The sequence below is a fragment of the Herpailurus yagouaroundi genome, unplaced genomic scaffold, assembly GCF_014898765.1.
Source record: "Herpailurus yagouaroundi ecotype Mexico unplaced genomic scaffold, PumYag 162, whole genome shotgun sequence".
NCBI lineage: Eukaryota > Metazoa > Chordata > Mammalia > Carnivora > Felidae > Herpailurus > Herpailurus yagouaroundi.
The window spans coordinates 21191515-21210773 of NW_024412403.1; positions in this window are offsets into that span (position 1 = coordinate 21191515).

Here is a 19259-nt window from a genome sequence, read left to right on the forward strand (position 1 = left end):
TAGGATTAAAATATCTCATGAACTTACTGATAACACAGTGGCAGGGTTTGAGAGGACTGTCTCCAATTTTAAAAGAAGTTCTACTGTGGCAAAAATGTTTTCCAACAATAGCACATACTACAGAGAAATTGTTTGTGAAAAGAAGAGTTCATCAGTGCAGGAAATTTCATTGTTGGCCTACTTTAACAAATTGTCAGAGCCACCCCAAATTTTAGGCAAAACCACCTTGGTCAGCAGCCATCAACATCGAAACAAGACTCTCCACTAATAAAGATATCATGACTTACCGAAAGTTCAGAGGATGGTTAGCATTTTTTAGCAATAAATATTTTTAAATTAATATATGTACATTTTTCTGGACACCCTATTGCATAATTAACAGACCATGGTATAGTGTAAACATAACTTTTATATGTACTAGAAAACCAGAAAATCAATTCGATTTACTTTATTGTGATACTCATTTTACTGAAGTGGTCTAAACGGAACCCACGATATCTCTGACGTTTGCCTATATTTGTAAATGATATGATCTTGTGAAAATCCTATAGTATTCACACACATAGCCCCAAAGAGAAAAAAAGTGTTAATTAATAAATTGTTATTATTATTGTTAATAGATGAATTCAGTAAGTAAATATGGTATAAGATATTGAATATGCAAAAATTGACTGAATTTCTACATGTAGCAATGAAATATATAAAAACAAAAAATTAAAAATTCCCTTTAAAAGTATTATTAGGAAGAATAAATAGGGAAAATCTTGTAGACTAAAAACCGCAAACTGTATTGGAAAGAAAACAAAGACCTCAATAAATAAATTAAAAAAAATCCAATGTTCACTTATTAGGACACTTAATATTGCTAAAATGGCAATACTCACAAACTGATCCACAGATTCAACAGATTTCCTATCCAAACCCCATCTGGCCTTTTTTGAAGAAATGGATAAGGTAATGCTAAAATTACTATAAGTATGCAAAGATCCTAGAATAGCCAAACAATCCGAAAAAGAAAACCAAAGTTGGAGGACCCGCATTTCCTATTTCAATACTTACTATAAAGCTGCAGGAATCAAGACAGGGTGATACTTGAGTAATGACTAACATATAGATCAATAAAATAGAATTTGGAATCCAGAAGTAAACCCTTATATCTATGGCTAATTGATTTTGACAAGGGTGTTAAGGTAATTCAATGGGGAAACGATAAATGATTATTCAATAAATAAATAATAAAGGATGTTGGGACAACTACATATTCACATCCAAAGGAATGTAGCTAGACCACTACTTTACCTCATATACAAAAATTAAACAGAGATCAAAGACCTAAACATAAGGGTCAAAACCTAGATAAAAACATAGATCGGCATATTTACACAAGAAGAAACTTGAATAGTACTTGAAGAAAATAGAGGGAAAAACCTTCTAAACCATTAGCTACATATTATTTTCTCACATTTCTTTTCAAATGTTCTAGGAAAAGATTGAGCTATGTAAAATCTTATAAAATATAGCAAAAATAATGCAATTGATCTTGTAGGCTAAATATGCTAGCACCGTTTTTAACCTGTTATCACTAATAAAAACCAAAAACTTTAGGTCAGTCTCATTCTCAAGTGTACATGAGTAGAACAAATTAAATTCACATTATCTTTATTCCTGTCCCCATCGTTTTATGTAGGACTTCCAGTTCCCGATAAGATACTCCCACTCCAAAATTTTGCAGAGCCCTTAAAGAGTGCCCTACAGTTTCACCTTGGTGTCTCAGACTTGGTATTGACTCTGCCCCTTCTCTCCAACTGATGAATTGCAGCCTTGGTCTGAGGCTGCTCCATTGTCAAGCTGTGCATACTCCTGGAAGGAACTGGTGATGCCACTGCTTTGACAAAAAGCATGGCAAGAATTTCCATGGCTCAGAGGTGTAGCTAGAAACAGGAATCTCTGATTCTATTCTAATGGTTGGCTTAGTTGTTACTGTTGCAAGGTGATCTGCTAACCTTAACAGAGATCTGTGGCAAAGGGAAGGAAAATCGGACTTTCCCTTTGATTGATATGGATAGAAATAGCTCTAAAAAAAACAAAGCAAAACCATAATGCTTATATATAATTTATTATAATTTTTTTTTAATTTATAGTTTTTCTTCCCTAGACACGGTGTTCTTAATACTTTTTCTCACCTAACGGCTACACAGTTGTTTTTTTGTTTTTTTTTTTTTGTTTTTGTTTTTGTTTTTTTTTGCTTTTTGGGTTTTGTTTTGTTTTTTTTTTTGGTTTTTTTTTTTTTTTTTTTTTTGGCTTTCTTTTGCCTTTTTGTTTCTGACGAAGCTCATCCCACCTGACCCCTTTCTTACTTAAGTTGTATTTTATTTTTTAAATATTTATTTATTTATTTTGATGGAGAGAGCACGGGGGAGGAGCAGAGAGAGGGAGAGAGAGAATCCCAAGCAGACTCCATGTTGTCAACACAGAGCCTGATGTGGGGCTCAATCTCACAAACAGTGAGATCATGACCTGAGCTGAAATCAAGAGTAGGGCACCCAACTGGCTGAGCCACCCAGGTGCCCCAAGTTTTATTTTTCCCACGTATGTTAAAGCTCCCTAGGCAAACAGATTTCAGCAAAGCCATCTTAGAATTCAGCTATTTCTGAAGACTTTCAACCCATGTTACCCTATACAGCACTAAATCAAATTCATTCCAATAGTAAGAAAAAAAATTGCTTGATCAAGTAAATACAATTCTAGTATCTATAATTTTTCATATCATGCAGTCATACAAAGAAAAAAACTATATTTTGTAATTCACTATTTGAAAAATAGTAAATATAAAAATGGTAAAAAATAGTAAAATGTACAGTAGTAAATTTTATTTTTTTTAATTTTCTATCTTTTCCAGCTAAAACCTAAGATCCGGGATGATAGAACTTTTTTACTTTTCTCTTTCTTGGCACATAGTAAACTGATAGGCAAAGATTAAATATGTGTTTGAACAAATGAATACTAAGATATACTCTAAAAACGACAAATAGGATAGTTGAGTGTTAGGACTACTTGTAGATAAAGTAAGGACTTGCTACCAGAAAGGAGAAAAGGATAGTCAATATGTGTTTGGTAACATTATGCTTAAATATGAGTGACAAAATGCATGAAATAATTTTGGGAAAATAGGATTTTATACATGATTTACTAATAAAAGTCAGAAAGTGGTGACATGTTGTTGAAAAAATACAAAACATATATATATTTCTTCTATGCCATTGTTTCTTGGTGCTTTGTTTCTGTCCCCAACATATATATATATATATATATATATATATATATTATATTTGTTGAAAAAATATATATATTTGTTGAAAAAAATATATATATTTGTTGAAAAATGTAAAACATATATATCTATATCTATGTCTATAGCTATCTGTATCTATACGTATCTATAGATAGGTATATCTATCTACATATATCTATAGATAGGTATAATCCATCTATATGTATCCATAGATAGGTATAGAAGAAATAGATAGATGATAGATAGATAGATAGATAGATAGATAGCTATAGACAGATAGATATAGATATAGGTATATATTTCTTCTATGCCATTGCTTCTTGGTGCTTTGTTTCTGTTCCCAAGGCCAACTCATTATTCAATATAGCTCCTCCAAGTTCAGCAAATACAAGATATTCCAGACAGCACAATGGAGGTACCAAAAGAAATGATTATCCCTTCTTTGAAGGAGATAGGGAAATCAGAAGAAATAAGTATTTTAGGAAAGATGATGATCAGTTTCACTTAGGGCAGATTGAGTTCAGGGCACTGACATAATATTCAGGTGAAACACAGAAGAGTTAAGCAGTAAATGGGCATTTATTTTGGAAAAAATTGAGCTAGGAGTTATCATATTTAACGTTAAGAGAAGATAAAATGACCAAACGAATGTTCACTAGTTTTAAAACTTGTACTTGAAAAAGACAGCATTTTATTTACCTTTATATTAGTTATGGTACACAGTCTGTTGATACATTCTTAAAGATACAAACACACACATGCACATAGAGTGAATTGATAAAAATATTGTTTCTGGCAAAGAAATATTGATTAGTACCAAGTAACACAGTGCATCTCATATTCATTACATATTAAATAAACTATAGAGCATAAAAGTAACCCAATACCTGGATCACTCCCCAGTAATCCAAAAATGTTATGGGTGGGACACAGATCTAATTTAAAAATGCCTATTATTTCCACCAATAAAATAAAATAAAATCTTTGGTGAATATTTAAAAATAGAAGACTCTGTTTTGACATTGAGGAGCACTGAGAGACACATTGTTTGACATTAGACCAAAATTTACCTGATAATAAAATGGCTGAACCATAATTTGTGTTAAATACAATTCTATTATGGTTTTATTGTGGCTGGTCTACACAATTTCTATTAAAATTGGAAAGAAAAAAAACATGGTTCTTTATAAAATATATTAAAATGTTGATCTTTGCCAGGGATTGGCTTTCTGATAGGAAAAGTAAAACTTACTATTTTAACATGACTTTCTAAAATTTAACTTTGTAATGACCGTCCAATAACATGCATCATGGCATAGATTAACTAATTTAGTACTTAGGTTTAAAATTAAAATCTAGTAAATTGACTATTTTAACTTACTTTCTTATAAACATATTAAGGGACTATTTTTTTCTTTTTTGTCACTTATTTTAACTGGAGTACTTTATATATTCCCCTCTTCTTTGTTAATTTGATTGAGAGCTTCATTATATTTTATGCATATTTTTATTTTTGGTTTGTTTATAATTATGCTTTGAGATAGAAGAAGAAAGTGCAATCTTTCAAACGCTAAAATGTGGAACTTGGATTTATTCTCAGAATAAATAGCTTTCTAAAATTACATTATTTTGGAAATTGGAATCATCTTTGTGGTTTAACGTAAGTTGTCACAAACTGTTATGACACATTTTATGAGGTTCTTTTGCATTTTTTTCTCATGATCACTTGAGGATTGGATACATCTGGCAACTCATTTATGTCAATGACGTTTATTAATCACTTCCCATTATTTCAGTTATGATGTATGAAGGCTTTCACACTTGCAAGATTTCAAAAGTATCTAAAACTGATGATTCCCATTTCCTCATTTAAAAGCTATTATGAAGGGCTCTCCTGAGAAAACAGCCACCTGTGTCCAGTTAGCAGCTTACGGTCATTTAGAATTTCTGGTGTAGAGCTGAAATTTGTTTACTTCCTATTTCTACTTTTCTATTACGATGCCCTTCAACCAAATTGGACTCGTTTGGTTGTTATTAATACAGATTTTTAATGTAATTAATCACTTATGAAATTAAAAATCAACTCTCTTTACATGCTATTTCTGCCAATTTTTGACTTGACTGAAGTCAGGGAACCAAGTAATATATGTATATTTCACAAACAGAAGGTAGATATCAAGCATCCATAAATCTATGTCTTCAGATTTGTATATTTCTTACAGAATTAGCTTGTATAACATAAAGTTATAGTGATAGGCTGATAACCTATAGGTTGGGTCAAATAAATATATTATAGAAGCATATTATTTCAGATAGGCTATATAATTCGCATATCTTCTAAGAAAAATAAATAAAATATAAATGGATAAAAAGATCATTTAAGTAATATTCTCAACCTACCCTCCAGAAATTGATAAATGTGCTTTAAAATACTTTTCTCCATATTCATTGTATATATAATTAGAAAAGATTAATGATGGATAGACAACGAGAAGATGGTATTACAGAATGAAATGTACCTATGTAATTAATCTTAAAAATTTTCAACACACAACAATCAAATGAGATTGTTGATGAGAACTGGCAGCGACACCTTATAAATTTCACATGCACAAAGTAGATATTTAGTGATTTTTCTAGACATTTGGTGATTTGAATGATTGAGTGATTGATTAAATGAGACTGTGTACCCATGCACGCACGCACGCACAAGCTGGGGGTGGTAGGGAGGTAGGCAGAGAGACAGGGAGAGAGAGAATCCCAAGTAGGCTCAGTGTTGCCTATACAGAGTTGGACATGAGACTCGGTCTCACGGACTGTGAGATTATGACCTGAGCTGAAATCAAGAGTTGGATCCCTAACCTCCTAAGCCACCCAAGTGCCCCAGACATTTAGTGATCTTAAATGTTTGCATTAACAAATATAAGGAATGATTGTTTTAAAACTAACACCGAAATTAAAATATTCTTAAAATAAGGGAAAGATCTGAAACCAAGAAAACTAGAAATACATGTAAAATCATTAAAGTATTTTATATAAGTCCATATTGTATCAAAATTAAGAACGTTCAAAGCACCAATATTTCAGGATCTTATTGTTTACTATTAAATTTCATGTTTACCAAGCTGCCTTTGGCCAAATAGTGTAAATTTCACCTTCTATTTACACTAACATAAATGAGTCATAATATATTTATTACCTTAAGCTTATACCTTACTATATATTTAGATTATTCCAAATAAAGAGTATAAACAAAAATTGACGTGCATAAGTTTCAGAAATATCAGAAACTCTCATATCTAAAACAGAGCTAATAATTCAAGGTAATTTGGCTGGCTTAGCCATCTGGGTAAGAGAAGACTTGCAAAAGAGTGGGAGTGATTCACATATATGTTAACAGGGATCATGATCTTCAGAAAGGCATCAATAGTTCTAATAAAAAGATCCAAGGGCACCTGGGTGGCTCATTGGTTAAGTGTCCAACTGTGGCTCAGGTTGTGATCTCACAGTTCGTGGGTTCGAGACCCATGTCGGGTTCTGTGCTGAAAGTGTAGAGCCTGGAGCCTGCTTCGAGTTCTGTGTCTCCCTCTCTCTCTGCCCCTCTCCCACTCACTCTCTCTCTCTCTCTCTCAAAAATGAATAAACATTGAAACAAATTTTAAAAAGATACAAAGTAAGCTGGGGCCTATTCATTTGAAACCTCCTCAGCATGAAGTAAGGGCATTTTTGATGATAGGTAAAAACAGAAATTAAGAAGTCAAATCTTAGGCAGTAATTTTGCCTTTGGTTTAAAAGAACAGAAGGCACTGATTTTTGAGGTGAGATTAACAAATCATCTTACTTCCACCCTTTCATTAAACTATATCTTGAGGATATCCAATCTGTTTGTCCTGATCCTATACATTCTGAGTAATTTTGCAGTGAATAATTTTGCTTTAGTATAGATTTACAACTTTGGGGCTGCCTGAAATAATGTCTGTTATCAGTGATCTTTGGGGGGGGTATTGACTTAAAATGAATAAATTTGGATGTTGATTAATTTTGTTCCTATGGATCTTTCCTTACAGCTTCTATATTTTTAGTCAAATAATGGTCTCACCCTAGGACCCACAAATCTGATAGTCTTACTCGGTTCATGTGAAATTTGTAAGTTGCTGTCAACCAGTCATGAACCAACTAGTTTCTCTTTATTTAACAACCTTACATCCGTATTTCAAAATGTATATTTTCGATGTGTGAAACAAGTTCCATCAAATTTTGCTTGTGTCTACAAAGAGTGGTGATATAGTACAAATTAGGAAATTATACACATCACCATTTTAATAGTCTTTTCTAACAAATCTTTGTACTAGAGAATAATGCTTTCTTGTAAGGTGCTCTGAAAATCATTCCTCATAGTAAAGTGTCGTTCAGAAATGTTTATTTCATAATTGGTTGTAATTCTTCTAATGTCTATTTGAAATTTCACCTGGAATGTCTAAATAACAGAGGAAACTCATCTTTGGCTTTTCTTCTCCTTAAACTAACAAAAAATAATAAGAATACTATAGATGTATTCTCCATTTCTCCATAAATTGAAATGAAATAACCACTTGAATCAAATAGTCTCTAGAACAAAAGAGTTCAAAACATGTGCATTGGAAATTAAGAAAGAATAACACAACATACAATTAAAAAGCAAGTTGGCAAAGGTCAGAAAATAAATAGAAGATAAAAATAAAATTATTCTGGCAATTGTTATTTTATAAAGAAACAGAAAAATGAATAGACTCCATTAAAATATACTCACATATATTGAGCATGAGGCAGAAGGTAAAACCAGTTATATATGAGTTCTTGGCATATCTATTAAAAATACCTTTAGAGAAAATAATGTCAAAAAACTCCCTCAAACTTCAAAGGGAGGAATATTTTGGGCAACTAAAACAATATAGGTTTCAGGAAGTATTTGAGGGGACAATAGTGTGATGGAAACTATAGATAGAAACATAAAGAAAGCTTCTCTAATATGGAGCCACATTTTGATTTAATAAACCAGTTCGACTCTCTCTCATATGAGTAATGTTTTACTAACTTGAACCTCAAAAGAGGATACAATTATACAGGGAAATGAGAAAAATGAAATGGAACACATGGAAAGAGCATGATCATGCAATAAACTTTACCAAGCTTCTCTGAGAATGAACAAATCCATGTCCTTTCTTACAACCTTGGTAAATCCTCCTTTTTGAGATTCCTCAGAAGTAGGAAGAATCAGATGCCAGAAAAGGAACTCGTATTTTACGTGTAAATGTGCGTTCTGTGTGGTAGATGAAGGGGGGAAATGAAGAGTGAGGGCCAAAACAGTACAGAATTACATGACCCTAGTTTGTATCTTTTAAGGTAAACAAAGAAATTTCATGTGTTTTCGTAAGTCTGATGAAATGATATATTCTGTATACTTTGCTTCTTCTATCACTCAATGCGGCCATATTTTCTTTTATTTTTTTGTCTACAAAATGGAGTCAAAGCAAGCGCTGATATGATGATTATGCTTCTTTGCACCAAATCTAATTTCTATTTGCTAATATTTTTCAACACCTCTCTTTAGCTGTATTCCCATCTACAAATGGGATTTTTGTAACAGGCAATCAGGTGAAAAGTAAGCTCAAATAGTTTAGTTTTTTTGCCTGTATGTCTAACTGACTACATCGAAACTTTAAGAGCTATGTTTCTCAGGAACATGCTAATATGCTTGCATGTTCCTATTCTCACTTGGGAATAAATTAAATTGGGGAAAAAAGTAAAATTATTGCTAAGGGAAGCTGATCATTTGACACATTTTTGAAAAGCTGATTAAAATCAGCTGAGAATGATCAATACAAACATTAGCTTTCACGATCTTGAGGAATGACATAAAAAATCTTTTATTCTCCTGCTGAGTAAAGTTAACACACACACACACACACACACACACACACACACCTAGGACATAATCCAATATGGTTCAAAGGTTTAAAATCTATATAGTTGCTCAAAATAGCACCAAGAAGTGGTACCACATTCTGATCAAGAAGAAATATAGAAAGATTAGAAGACCTGAAGAGTTTTCTATTCAATCTGTTTGCCAATCAAATAGGCAAAAATTAGGACTGACACCTGTTTTTAAATGCCAAAGTTGAGGAAGAAATACAACATTCAAATAATGCAAGAGTTGTAAGACTTAAGAGCCAGACTTCAAATAAAACATGGCTTAGAATGAAAAATACAAAGACTCTGAAGACTGACTACATCCTGTTTGAAAGGAAAATGCTTACTAATATTTGAAAAGGTGTGAAAAATGAATATGTTTGCCATGAGATCAAGCAAGGGTGGACATTTCTGGGCGATGGATCGGCACTTATGACCCTTCTCTGAGGGGAGCCTGCCCTATGTCAAGTCTCTCTCCTGCTGCTGGTTAGCTGTATGATGTCGATCTTGGGCAAGATATGAATGTTAGTGAGCCTTAGTTTACTCCACTATAAAATTGAAATAATCATAGTATCTCCCTCATAGGTTCTAGCCACCTATAATATATTTAAGTACCTGGAATATACAGTAAGTGCTCAATAAATGTCAGCCATTATTACTAAATGTACATAATTTTGTCTGTTACATTGATCTTCCAATGCCACATTGTTTATTTAATTTATATATATATATATTTAAAAAAAATTTTAACATTTATTTATTTTTGAGACAGAGAGAGACAGAGCATGAACAGGGGAGGGACAGAGAGAGAGGGAGACACAGAATCGGAAGCAGGCTCCAGGCTCTGAGCTGTCAGCCCAGAGCCCGACGCGGGGTTCGAACTCATGGACTGAGAGATCGTGACCTGAGCTGAAGTCTGACGCCCAACCGACTGAGCCACCCAGGCGCCCCTTTAATTTATACTTTTAATGCAACTTTAAGGTTAATTTCATGAATGATAATGAAAACTCCCTGAACCTCCTCCATGTTATTCTAATCCTTGCTCTATATGTCTTTAAATGCTTTAATATGTTTGATTCTTCTGATTCTTTATCTTTCACATAATATAGAATCAGTAAGTTTCAAAAATATTCAACTAGTATTTTTATTCATATTAAATGAATTTGATGAGATTTGCACTCTGTATAACATTCTCTCCTCTAGGACATGGTTATTTTCTATCTATCCAAATCAATTAATACATATACATATTTATTGATATTTTAAAAATATTTAATATACATTCTAATTAATATTTTTAGTTTTTGTTTTCTTTTGGGAAATGGAAGTAGAATGAAGTCATTAGTTTAAATTTAGTTTACATTTAAAATTTTTTTAACGTTTATTATTGAAAGACAAAGAGACAGAGCATGAGCAGGGGAGGGGCAGAGAGAGGAGGAGACACAGAATCCGACACAGGCTCCAGGCTCTGAGCTGTCAGCACAGAGCCCGATGCGGGGCTCGAATTCACAAACCGGGAGATCATGGCCTGAGCCCAAATCGGACGCTCAACCTATTGAGCCACCCACGCACCCCTAAATTTATTTTAAATTTAAATTTAAATTTAAACATATGTTTGTGTTTAAAATTCCAAGTATGAAAATTCTAAGTATTAAAGAGTGCAAAAAAATGAAAAGTAATTTTTATTCATTACTCTCCTACTTCTTTTTCTATAGCTTTTAGTCCTTGATATTTCCCTAAAATCATTCACTGTTCATGCTTTCTGTGTTACCTTTCAAAATACATTTTCTCAATTCTCCCATTTAATTGTTTTGTTAATATAGTTACCAACTGAATTTTTTTGAATATAAGAAAATTTTATTTCATTAAAGATACTTTATATATTAGACAGACCTCATTTTTCATTAATTTGAGCTACCGCTATATTTACTACCTGTTACCTATATCATTACTGCAAATGGCTGGATTTCTTAGGAAGCAGAATATTATAAAGAATATCACAGTTGTATCAGTTGCTCTATTAAGTGCATGCAAATTGTTTTCCACCAACTATATGTAACCTATCAATGTTAAAATGAATTGAATTTGTTTGAGCTATAGCAGAGACTCTGATACAAAAATACTTTTAGTGTTCAAATATTTTTATGGGAATGCAAATTGTCCCAACACAATAACATTCTAAACGTATATTATAAAATATAATCATGGTAAGACTGTAATGTAAGAATATTTATAAATTGTTCTTTAGCCACAAAAGTATGTAGCTATCTCTTACGTTGTAAGAGATACTATACTATACTCTATACTCTATACTCTATACTCTATACTATACTTACTATTGTAAGCCCTGATATATTGAGTAGTAGTATTATTCCTTAAGTAGCGTGGTAGGAAGTATATATACTACTTACGTGTTTTTTCTTATACAAATAACAATCCTATAATTTATGTTTTGTGTTTTCTTTTCAGTTTTACTCTGGGAATACATCTATTCTTGTACTTAGATAAATATGTTTTCTACCTTAAGAATGTTTATAGGAACAATGTTAGTGATTGTAAGTCCATTAAATGGTTGAAGATCGTACTGCATTTGTACGATGGACATACATTTCAAGAATATATAAATGGTTTAAAAATATTATCATAGTTATTTCCCTATTTGCTTTAGACGTCTAGTTTTTTAGCTGTGCATATGTGTTACAAGTTTTTTTTTATTTCCTTTGCTCTATTTCTACTGAGTCTCAAAAATATTTTTAAAAACTGTGCAGAAAGTTCAAATTTTGACTCAAAAATTATCTGTTCCTCTTTAAATCCATATTAGCAAAATGTTCTGTGGTTTTTTTTTTTTTTTTGAGGCAAATTCTCTCCATTTTTTTTCTATTGCCTTTAATTGGCACTTTCTGTCAAAGCAGCCTACTGGGTAAAGTGCTCCAACTTGAAGAGGCTTCTTTAAAGCATTTGGAAGAAGTTCAGTTATTATAAGCAATCTACAAAATTCAACAGGAGTGTATGAGAGAATGTAAAATACTTAGCTTGCTGCTAAGTAAGATGTGTATGAAAAGAACACCTGTAGTTGACTGTGTTTTTCCTCCCTCCCTTTTCCTGTCTAATATTAGTTATTTCTTTCTTTTATAAATTTCATCTGGCACACACATGACACTTAGAAAACAAGACTGAAAACAAATCACAGGTAAGAGTGTGGCAAAATAATAGAAATTGTCCTCATTTAGTATTTCACTTAGGTCTGTTGTGTTTAATTAGGTTTATTCCATACTAACTTCTTAAATCAACTAGAGGATGCTGTTTAGTGCAACCTGTGGCTTAGAATACAAACAGCAACAATGCAAATAAACCGTCTTTTCTAATTATTCTGACATGTTCAACTAACAATGTTATGATAGAAAATAGATCTAACACAACAAACATAACGGAAAGGAAGAAAGGAAGGAAGGAAGAAGGGAGGAAAGGAGGAAAGGTGGGAAAAAAATAAATTTCTCAGACACGTTCATAATGTGCTTCCCGGAAATTTTACTACCAGTCACTAATATCTTGGGGGCAAGAAAAAAATGGGTGTTGAGATTCTTGCCTTGTGGCTTCATGATGAAAATGAACAAGAGCTCAATGATTACTTTTCATTCTGCTCTTTCTTACCTGCCCGATCTAAAGGAAAATGAGAATGTAATCTAATGTCATGTGTATTGCTAGTATTGGAGAAAGTTAAAGTGAGTAAATTAAATTAGAAGGATGTGTAGACAAAAATATAAACATAATAAAAATTCTATGCATTTATCATTTGCTCACCCTACAATATCATGGGAATTACAGTTTGAAATTTTGATTGGAAATACAATGGCATCATTATTGCTAACAGAACATCAATCATTATATTTATTACATCATAATAATTGTCAGATACTTCACTGACCCTTTGACGGTAATCAGTTTTATTAACATGAATACTAAAAATAAATATGTATTTTCTTTATAATGCAATAATCATATCTCTTTTCATTTCCTGAATGTTGCAACGGATAATATTTTTAAATATTTGGATAATGTTTGGATAAACCTATGTAATATTTGTGTCAAACTTCTGAAAAGTTTACTAGATTCTACATGATTTAAAAATTTATATAGAAAAAAAGTTGGTTTTCTGTTATTTAAATATTACTGCATGTAGTATTCACAATATTATACATACAATATTTTTTTAATTTTTTTTTAACGTTTATTTATCTTTGAGACAGAGAGAGACAGAGCATGAACAGGGGAGGGGCAGAGGGAGAGGGAGACACAGAATCCGAAACAGGCTCCAGAGCCCGACGCGGGGCTTGAACTCACAGACCGCGAGATCATGACCTGAGCTGAAGTCTGCCGCCCAACCGACCAAGCCACCCAGGCGCCCCCACACATACAATATTTAAAGCTGTGTGTGAAATCCTGATTCAGGTGGGATAGAAAGCTGAAGACTTTTATACCTTTTTGCTTTGGTTTAGCTGTTGCTAAATTTTTCATACTCTCATCCGAGTAACTCCACTAATCGATAGAGAATAGACGTTCCAGCAGAACTACTATTTCATGTTATCACTCTTGGTTATTTTCTTGTATTTTAATTCATCTCTAGTATAATATTGAGGATATGAAAAGCTGTTTTGATATCATCAATTTTTTTCTCAAAAGTCTGTGATATTAATGAAAATATGATGACAGAGGTGAATGATAGAAAAAAAATGAAGGATAGATACCATCTACAAAAGTTCAGGCAGTATATTTCAATACGCTTAAAACCATAACCCATATAATAAATATATCAAACGCTTCATATAAAAATCATGCAGTAACAGACTTCTTTCACACACTTCTCAAGTACTTAGTTTGATGGTCAACATATGATTATACCTCTACATTTTATAGGCAAAAAATCCTTTTGCAAACTTGAGAGGTTCAAAAATTATTCCTTCTTGGTTCATTTGAGTAAATAATAGCTGAAAACTTCCCTAATTTGGGGAAGGAAACAGACATCCAAATCCAGGAGGCACAGAGAACTCCCATCCAATTCAACAAAAGCAGGCTAACACCAAGGCATATTGTAGTACAATTTGTAAAATATAGCAATAAGGAAATAATCCCGAAAGCAGCAAGGGAAAATAAATCTGTAACATACAAGGGAAGACATATCAGGTTATCACATTAGTAGCAGATTTCTCCACAGAAACCTGGCAGACCAGAAGGGAGTGGTATGATGTATTCAACATGCTGAATGGGAAAATATGCAGCCAAGAATACATTATCCAACTAGGCTGTCATTCAGAATAGAAAGAGATAAAAAGCTTCCAGAAAAAACAAAACTAAAGGAGCTCATGACCACTAAACCAGCCCTGAGAGAGATATTAAAGGGGGCTGTTTAAGTGGGAAAGAAAGACCAAAATCAACCAAGACTACAAAGGAACAGAAAATCTCCAGAAACAATTACTTTATGGGTAATACAATGACACTAAATTCTTATCTATCAATAATCAATCTTCTGGTAAATGGATTAAATGTTCCACTCAAAAGTTACAGGGTATCAGAATGGATGAAAAAATAAGACCCATCTATGCGCTTACAAGAGACTCATTTTAGACTTAAAGACACTTCCAGATTGAAAGTGAGAGGATGGAGAACCATCTATTATGATAATAGACATCAAAAGAAAGCTGAGATAGCCATACTTATATCAGACAAACTAGATTTTAAACCAAAGATTGTAACAACAAATTAAGAAGGGCACTATATCATAATAAAAGGGTCTTTCAACAAGAAGATCTAACAACTGTGTATATATATATATATATATATATATATATATATACCCAACTTGGGAACATACAAATATATAAATCAATTAATAACAAACATAAAGAAACTCATTGATAGTAATACGATAATAGTAGAGGACTTTAACACCCTACTTACATTAATGGACAGATCATCTAAGCAGAAACTCAAAAAGGAAACATTGGCTTTGAATGATTCACCGGGCCAGAAAGACAACAGACATATTCAGAACATTTCATTCTAAAGCAGCAAAATACACTTTTTTTTTTGAGAGAGAACATGGAATATTCTCCAGGGTAGATTACATCCTAGGTTACAAATTAGCCCTCTATGAGCACAAAAAAATTGAGATCATACCATGCATACCACAACACTATGAAACTTGAAGTCAACAACATGAAAAATTTGGAAAGACCACACATACAGGACAGTTAAAGAACATCCTACTAAAGAATGAATGGTCTAACCAGGAAATTACAGAAGAAATTAAAAAAAGAAACACATAGAGGCAAATGAAAATGAAAACATGATAGTCCAAAACCTTTGGGATGCAGTAAAGGCAGTCATAAGAGGGAAGTGTATAGTAATACAGGTTTATAACAAGAAGCACGAAAAATCTCAAATATACAACCTAACCTTACACCTAAAGGAGCTAGAAAAGGAACAGCAAATAAAGCCTGAAGCCAGCAAAAGGGAAACAATGAATATTAGAGCAGAAATAAACCATATAGACACACTCAAACAAAAACAGTAGAACGTATCAATTAAACTAAGAGCTGGTTCTTTGAAAAAATTAATAAAATTGATAAACCTCTAGGCCGACTTACCAAAAAGAAAAGAGAAAGGACTTCCCAAAATAAAGTCTTGAGTGAAAGAGGAGAGATCACAACCACCACCAAGCAAATACAATTATAAGAGAATATCATGAAAAGTTTTATGCCAACAAAATCGGAATTCTGGAACAGGGTATGAATTCCTAGAAACATACAAACTACCAAAACGGAAACAGGAAGAAATAGAACATTTGAAAACACCCATAACCAGCAAAGAAATTGAATCAGTAATCAAAAGTCTCCCAAAAAAGATAAGTCCAGGTCCAGATGGCTTCCCAAGGGAAATCCACTAGACATTTAAAGAAGAGTTAATGCCTATTCTTCTAAAACTGTTCCAAAATAAAAATGGAAGCAAAACCTCCAAACTCATTCTATGAAGCCAGCATTACCTTGATTCCAAAACTAGACAAAGATTCCACTAAAAAGGCAAATCACAGGCCAATATCTCTGATAAACATGGAGGGAAAAATTCTCAACAAAATACTAGCAAATTAAATCCAAGAGTACAGTAAAGAATTATTCAAGTGGGATTTATTTATATCAAGTGGGATTTATTCCTGGGCTACATAGGTGGTTCGATGTTTGCTAATCAATCAACATGGTACACCAGATTAATAAAAGAAAGGAACTTTTTTGTACTTTTTGTACTTTTTTGTACTTTTTTGACAAAGTACAGTATCCATTCTTGATAAAAACCCTCCACGAAGTAGTTAGAGATGGAACATACATCAACATTATAAAGGCGATATACAAAAGAAACAGGTCTAATATTATCATCAATGGGGAAGCCTGAGAGTTTTTCCTGAATAGTCAGGAACAAGACAGGGACATCCACTCTCACCATTGTTATTTAACAGAGTACTGAAAGTACTAGCCTCAGCAATCAGACAACAAAGGAAATAAAAGGCATCCAAACCAGCAAGGAAGAAGTCAAACTTTCACTATTCTCAGACAATGTGTAGAAAACGCAAAAGATACCATTAAAAAATTACTAGAACTGATATACAAATTCAGCAACGTTGCAGGATATAAAATCACCATAAAGAAATTTGTTGTGTTTCTATATACCAAAAATGAAGCAGCAAAAGAAAAATCAAGGAATCGATCCCATTTACAATTGGACCAAAAGCCATAAGATACCTAGGAATCAACCTACCCAAAGAGGTAAAATGAAAACCGTAGAACACTTATGAAAGACGTTGAAGATGACACAAAGAAATTGGAAAATAGTCTATGCTCATGGATTGGAAGAAAGTAAATTTTTTAAATGTCTGTACCAACCAAAGCAATCTACACACTTAATGCAGTCCCTATCAAAATACCACCACCATTTTTAACACAGCTAGAACAAATCCTAAAATTTGTATGGAACCACAAAAGACTACAAACAGCCAAAGCAATCTTGAGAAAACAAAGCCCAGCTAGAGGCATCTCAATTCAGGACTTAAAGCTCTGCTACAAAATTATATCATCAAGACAGTATGGTACTGGCACAAAAACATTATATATATATATATATATATATATATATATATATATATATATATGTCAGTGGAACATAATAGAAAACCCAGAAATAGAAAACTTTATGAACTATATGGTCAACTAATTTTCTATAAAGGAAGAAAAAAATACTCAATGGAAATAAGACAGTCTCTTCAAAAAATGGTGTTGGGAGACCTGGAGAGCAACATGCAGAAAAATGAAACTGGACCGCTTTCTTACTCCATATATGAAAATAAATTCCAAATGTATGAAAGACCTAAATGTGAGACAGGAAACCATCAAATTCCTAGGCAGCAACTTCTTTTACATTGGCCACAGCAACTTCTTACTAGACACATTGCAGGAGACAAGTGAAACAAAAGCAAAAAGGAACTATTAGGACCTCATCATGATAAAAATCTGCACAGCAAAGAAAACAATCAGCAAAACTAAAAGACAACCTGTGGAATAGGGAAAATATTTCCAAATGGCGCATCTGATAAAGGGTTAGTATCCAAAATCTATAAAAAAACTTATCAAAATCAACACCCCAAAATAAATAATCTAATTAAAAATGAGTAAAAGGCATTAACAGACATTTTCCAAAAAAAGACATACAAATGGCTAACAAACTCATGAATAGATGCTCAACATCACTCATCATCAGGGAAATACAAATCAAAATCATGATGAGATACGACCTCACACCTGTAAGAATGGCTAAAATTAGCAACAGAGGAAACAACAGGTGTTGGCAAGGATGTGGAGAAAGAGGAAACCACTTGCACTGGTGGTGGGAATGAAAGCTGGTGCAGCTACTCTGGAGAATAGTATGGAGGCTCCTCAAAATTTAAAAATAGAACTACCCTGTAACCCAGGAATTGCATAATTAGGTATTTGCCCAAAGGGTACAAAAATACTGACTTGAGGGGCATGCACCCTGATGTTTATAGGAGCATTAACAACAATGGCCGACTTATGGAAAGAGCCCAAAATGTCCATCAACTGATGAATGGATAAAGATGTGGTATATACGTACACACACACACACACACACACACACAATCACACATACATACCATGGAGTAGTTTTCATCCATCAAAAAGAATGAAATCTTGCCGTTTGCAGCGACATGGATGGAACTAGAGTGTATTATGCTCAGTGAAATAAGTCAGAGAAAGACAAATACCATATGATTTCACTCATATGTAGAATTAAAAAACAAAACATGAACATATGGGAAAGGGGTAAAAGGAGGGAAATAAACCATAAGACTCTTAACTATAGAGAACAGAGAGGTGATGAAGGGAGGTGGGCAGAGGGATGGGCTAAATGGGTGATGGGCCTTAAAGAGGGCACTTATGACGAGCAGTGTGTTTTATATGTAAGTGATGAACCACTAAATTCTACAACCAAAAACAATTTTACCATATGTGCTCACTAGGATTTAAATTAAAAAAAAAAATGATCCCTTCTTGTGTTTCTGTTAGATATCAGTCCTGTGCTTACCAGACACAGAGGGTAACAGGAGGGGAAATGGGAGAAGGTAGTGAAAAGGTACAAACTTCCATTTATAAGACAAATAAGTCTGGGGTGCCTGGGTGGCTGTTAGTTGGGTGTCCACCTTTGGCTCAGGTCATGATTTCACGGTTTGTGGCTTCGAGCCCCGTGTCAGCCTCTGTGCTGACAGCTCGGAGCCTGGAGCCTGCTTCCAATTCTGTGTCTCCCTCTGTCTTTCTGCCCCTCCCTCACTCATGCTCTCTCTCCCTCTTAAAGATAAATAAACATTAAAAAAATTTTATAAGAGAAATAAGTCCTGGGGTTGTAATGTACAATATGATGACTAGAGCTAACACTGCTGTATGATATATAAGAAGGACGC